This window comes from Quercus robur, chromosome 8 (genome assembly GCF_932294415.1).
Source record: "Quercus robur chromosome 8, dhQueRobu3.1, whole genome shotgun sequence".
NCBI lineage: Eukaryota > Viridiplantae > Streptophyta > Magnoliopsida > Fagales > Fagaceae > Quercus > Quercus robur.
Window position 1 is genome coordinate 22,047,244 of NC_065541.1, and position 6,000 is coordinate 22,053,243.

Consider the following 6,000-nt stretch of genomic DNA (forward strand, 5'->3'; position numbering starts at 1 on the left):
TGTAAAAGTGGATGTAGAATCTAGCTTGTAACAATGAGTAAAGGAATACTTTTGTGCAATCACATACGCTCAGCTCCTTAACAAGGGAACTGATTGTCCCCAAACATCATATTAACCTAGAACTCTCACAAGCTATCCTATGCCCTTATTAGTAGTTGATTTGTCACAACTAAGTAGCAAATAATGTCTTTAACTTTATATTATTTATGTTCATTATTGAGTTAGGGATACCCTTGAAACCTCAAGATTGGATGTGAGAACTGACTATCTAGGTATCCTTATGCCCTTAAAATTTTCAAGTTCTAGCTAAAACCGAGTATTGTTTCTGTTAGTCACATTTGAGGTGCTGAAAAACAATTGATTCCTTCAGATGGAATCATGACTTCAAAATTAGATTTTGGGAGGATAAAATCCATGGTTGGATAGTCGACCCGCTGTGATGAACTAGGTTGACAGGCAATGAAGTAGGTGTTATACACAGTGACAAGGAATGAATTCATTGAAGCTAATCAAGTTGAACGGAACGAACTTGTCAGCTTTTTGTCCAAGCTTTTGCTACTTCACAGGCATCTCTAAAAATTTCACTAAAATGTTGCAGTCCTCAAGAATGTATTACCTATTATAGTACGCTTGATGCGTGTGTAATAGTGACTACATTCTAACCAATGGCAAATGCACACTTTTGGGCAATCAGAAACAAGGAAGCGATTTGATGATGCCGAAAATACCACCAGTGAGCCACACGGTCCTCGCACGCTACAAATAGCACCTGCACAATGAAAAGAAAGGACATAGCAGAGAGTACCGGTGTGGTACTGGCCAAATACCCTCCGAAGGTCAAGTCAGAACTATTCTCACTGCTCTAGAGTGCTAGAGAAGGTAAATTATGCGTACCTTGGTTCGTGAGAGTGCTTGGTTTTTATAGTAGTAGGGCTTGACCCACTTTTCCTTGGAGTAGAAGTCTTTTCCTTATAGGAGTCTCCTTGGGCGTATTTTGCAGGATCCTTTCCATATAAAAATCCTTCTTAAGTTTCACGAAACGTGAAGTGCAAGTCATTTACTTATACACGCAAACGTGGTTAGCAAGCATTCTTTGACGAGTGCCGTCAGTCTATGTTGTGCCTTCGGTCTATGTACCGTCACTTTGAGGATGACCTTCAGCTTTATGATCCCGTCTGTCTGTGGAGTTTTTTACTTCATAGCGCCGTCAGTTTGTTAAACAGAGGCTGACGGCCAAATTGGTACCGTCACCCTTGTCTTTCATTTGACCACTTCTTTTATCCTTATTAGTTGGCCCCTACTCCATACCCTCGTCATTTTTTATACTGACGGGTTATGGAGTTCACGTTTCAGTTGATTGTGTTACTTTCTAAAGAGGCGGGAATATTGCTCACATGGGTCTCCTCGAGCCGCCGTGTATTTAATGCTTTGGACAGGTGGCTTGTTTTTATTGGCTTTGCTTCTGACGAAAGCGTCGCTTCGTCTTCCGCGCCCTTTTATCCCATATATAAACAGCACCTCCCCCTCATTTTCCTCTATTTCATTCCTGCTGATCTTTGAGAGAGAGAGACCGTCGCCCTTTTTCATCAACTTTACTTCCGTCAGCTTATCCGTTGCTGTCTTTGAAGTCGTCCAGAAGGCCATCTTACCAGTAAGTTCCATCTCCTCTTTCTTTTTTATTTTTGCCTCATCAGTGAGGACGTCAATCTAGGTACTTAGATTGGATCCGTCACTTGTAGGTAATCAGATGCCAAGTGACGCGTCGTGTGAGGAGTCGTCAGTCCGCGAAGGAGCGAGCTACGACGAGGCCTTTAGTTCTGGTAATGAGTCAAAGGACTTTTCCCCTTCGTCAGAGAGAGAGAGGTGTCGGCCCAATCTCCTGACGGTGATGAGAGTTATACTGAGGGAGTTAATGAAGTAGAAGAGGGAAGAGGAGAGGATGGAGGTGAGGGGGGCGATATAGATATTGACGGTGATGATTGCGACGGAGGTGATAGTGACGGGGAGGAGGGACCAAGTGAAGGAACTTCAGAGGGTCCTGGAGATAATCGTCCTTTTATTTTTCCTGAGGATTGGGCCGTCAACAAATTTTTGCCTAGGATGAGTGATAAAGTTTTTAGGGAGTTGTGCACCCGTTACCAAATCCCAGACCATATCCCAATCCGTCTCCCTGAGGAGAATGAGAGTTGTTATTCAGGGAGAACCGCTGACGTGGGCATGTATGATGCCATGTTTGCTGCGGGTCTGAGGTTACCGTTGACGGCCTTGCACCGTCAGCTAGCTGACTTCCTGGGCCTGTCCGCCACTCAAATTACCCCAAATGCTTGGAGGACTTTCATAGGGGCTGAGGTCTTGTGGGGCCATCTAAGTGGAGGAAACCGTCATCTTACTTTAGACGAGTTCTTTTACTGCTACAGGCCCCATCATATCGCCTCGTCTAAGAGGACATATCATTTTAATGCCCGGGAGAAAAATTTGAGGCTGGTATCAGATGTGCCAGATTCCAATAGGAACTGGAAGAGTAGGTATTTCTTTGTTGAAGGGACGGATTGGGTTTGCCGTTAGGAGGAATGGGCGACGATGCCCCACGGTTATTTTGACAATACTTGGGCTTTTGTTCGAGATTCAGGTTAATCCCGTCGGCTATGTTCCTTTTGTTTTTTGAAGTAACGCTACTAACATTCCTTCTCTTTTTCCTTTCAGCTTATACCCGTCCCCATATAACCGACGAGCAGGAGGAGTTCATCCGTCGGGTTCTGGAAATTTCTTTGGAGGAGCGTAAGTGTAGGGATTTGATCACCCTTTACACAATTCATTTATATTGTGGGGGTCCAGAGCCGTCAGCTGAAGTTCGAAAGTTGGAGGAGTTCTCTCGTTGACGTAAGTAGATTTCTTATTGGTTTCGTCAGTTTATTCCTCTGTCTCTTATCCTGACGACTTCTTCTTTTTTGTAGAGATGGAGTCTACCAAACAGAGGATAAGGGCTGCTGCGGCTCGTCAGAAAGAGGAGAAAAAGGCAAAGGAGGTGCGGGGTGAGGCCTCGTCAACCCCCAAGGTCGTCAGTAAGCAAGCAAAGAGGAAGCCCGACGAGAGTGATGGCCGTCCGTCCAAGAAGGCCGCCGTCACTCCTGGGGACGGTGCTACAAAGGAGAAATCACCCCCTAAGCCGAGCCATGGCGCGGGTAAAGGGGTAATGACCTCATTGGGTCCCGACAGTGAGGGCCCTTGCCGTCTCCTGACCCATAAGGATTATGCTGTCGGGGAGGTTAAGTCCTTCATAAAACCAACGGACATAGAGCCTTGTGACCTGTTGGAGACGGAAGATTTAGGGGCGTCAGCCCTTTTTTATCACCTGGGTATGCTTGTTACCTCTTGGTTGGATTTGATTTTACTTATTCTTTGAACTTTGACTGATGGTTGTATTTTTTCCTTAGGCTTTGGTGCGTGTTACAGCCCTTCAAGACCGTTGTGTTGCAAAGGAGGGAGTCGTCACTCAGGTACGGAAGCACAATACAAATCTGATGAATGAACAAGCCCAGTACAAGGATGCTGTCCGTACGCTGAACCAAGAGCTGAAGGAAGTCAGGGAGAAGCTGGTGGAGGCCGAGCGTCAGAATGACAAGCTTAAAGAGGAGGTGACGGATTTAGGTCAAAGGCTGCAGACGACTGGGGCTGACGCGGTTAGAGACTTTAAAGAGACACAATCGTTCATTAACTCCTGCGCCGAATATTACGGCACTGGTTTTGACGATTGCCTTAAGCAGGTCGCGTCAGCATTTCCAGAGTTGGACCTATCTGGAATTACAATGGATGATGGAGGCAACGGCCCCTTTCAGCCTGCTCCAACTCCTGAATCTGACGGGATTGTTGTCCTGGCCCAGCCTGTTGCAAACCCTTCCCCTGCTTCCAATACCCCAGCTGTGATTGTAAACGTTGAAGATCAGCAAGCTGATGGAAACCCTGCTGACGCTCCTGCTCCTTAACTTTCTTTTATTTGTACTTCAACCTTGTATTTCAATTATTTTGCAAACATTCGTTGTATTTTATTTATTTGGCAAACAATTGTTTAAGTGCCCTTTTGGTTTTCTTGGGCTTTTGTTTATACACAGCTGTGTTTATATCTCTTTCCGTTGCTTTTATCTCTTAATCAATGATTACACCATAAGAAGTCTTGGTAAACATTCCCGTCTGTTTGGGAATCCGTCAGTTTTTTGAACTGTTGGAAGACTTCGTCGGTATGACTAACGCGCATATTCTTCTTACCTCATCAGTTTCACGGGTTTCCTGTTGGATTTTCGGCCTTGCTCATCATTTTCAAGGTCCATCAACTTAGTGACCGACCAATTATTAGTTCTGTTTGCTGGAGTCCGTTGGTTTACAGCTTTGCCCGTTGGTTGCACTTTTCTTTTTTATGGTCGTCAATTTCCTAATTCTTAGCCACCTTACGGGCTTAGTGTAAGTTCGTCGGCTCAATCCGTTTGTGAGACCGTCAGTTTTTTGGTTTTTGTTTGATAAACTTTCACCTTTGTAGGCCCGTGGGTTTTTTATCCTTGTTCGTATGGTGATAGCTTCACCCCCTAAGACCGTCAGCTTTTTAGCTTTGGTCTTGACGACCTTGTCATCTTTGTAGGTCCGTTGGTTTTAGGACCTTGTTCGTATGGTGATAGCCTCACCCCTTAGGACCGTCAGCTTTTTAGCTTTAGTCTTGATGACCTTGTCATCTTTGTAGGTCCGTTGGTTTTAGGACCTTGTTCGTATGGTGATAGCCTCACCCCTTAGGATCGTAAGCTTTTTATCTTTGGTCTTGATGACCTTGTCCACACGATGATAGCTTCATCTATGGGACCGTCGGCTTTTTAGTCCGTGTGTTATGGACTTGGTCGTTTTGGTTGCTCGCTTTTGTGAACTTAGTTGCCCACTTTTGTGGACCTTTAACTGTAGATTTCTAAACTAGATACTTCAGCAATTTTGAATAAACTCCTCTTATTGTCATGCATTTGTAAATAAAAGTAATTCTAAAACCAAATCTTGCCCTTTGGGCTTAAAAAAGAGGTATTGTTGCAAAAAACTAAAGTAAATGATAAATCTGAGAAGTAAGACTAAAATTTACTGGAATGTAAATAAAAAAGGGGTTGGTCTTCATGCTGCCACTCCTACTGATAATACTTTCGTAGGTGCTCGGTGTTTCATGGGTGTGGCAGTTTCTGTCCTTCCAACGTCTCTAGGTGGTAAGTTCCTTTCCTCTACCACGACGTAACTCGGTAGGTCCTTCCCAATTGGGGCTGAGTTTCCCTTAGGTAGGGTCCCTAGCGGCGCCCATGACCTTTCTAAGAACAACGTCTCCAACTTGGAAGTTTCTGTGTCGGACCCGAGAGTTGTAGTGTTTGGCCATGCGGTCCTGGTATCTAGCGAGCCTTTGTTCTGTTGCTGCTCTGATCTCGTCTACTAGGTCGAGCTGTAGTCGCATAGCCTCGTCGTTTTTGTTCTCATCATGGTTGTGCACCCTGTAGCTTATGAGCCCAACTTCGGCCGGGTTGACTGCTTCGCCTCCGTACGTCAGTCGGAACAGTGTCTCTCCTGTGGGTGTCATTGCCGTCGTCCTGTATGCCCATAGTATACTTGGCAATTCTTCGGGCCATATACCCTTTGCCCCCTCAAGCCGAGTCTTGATAATCTTGAGCAAAGATCGGTTTGTGACTTCGACCTGGCCATTAGCTTGAGGGTGGGTGGGGGAGGAGTAGTGGTTCTTTATTCCTAACTGTGAGCAAAAATCCTGAAAGGGGTTGTTGTCGAATTGCCTCCCGTTGTCCGAGACAAAGACTCTAGGAATGCCAAACCTGTATATGATGCATCTCCAGACAAAGCTTCGCATATTCTTCTCTGTAATTGTGGCCAAAACTTCAGCTTCCACCCATTTCGTGAAACAGTCAATGCCTACCATCAGGAACTTCAGCTGTCGTACTGCTGTAGGGAATGGTCCCATAATGTCTAACCCCCATT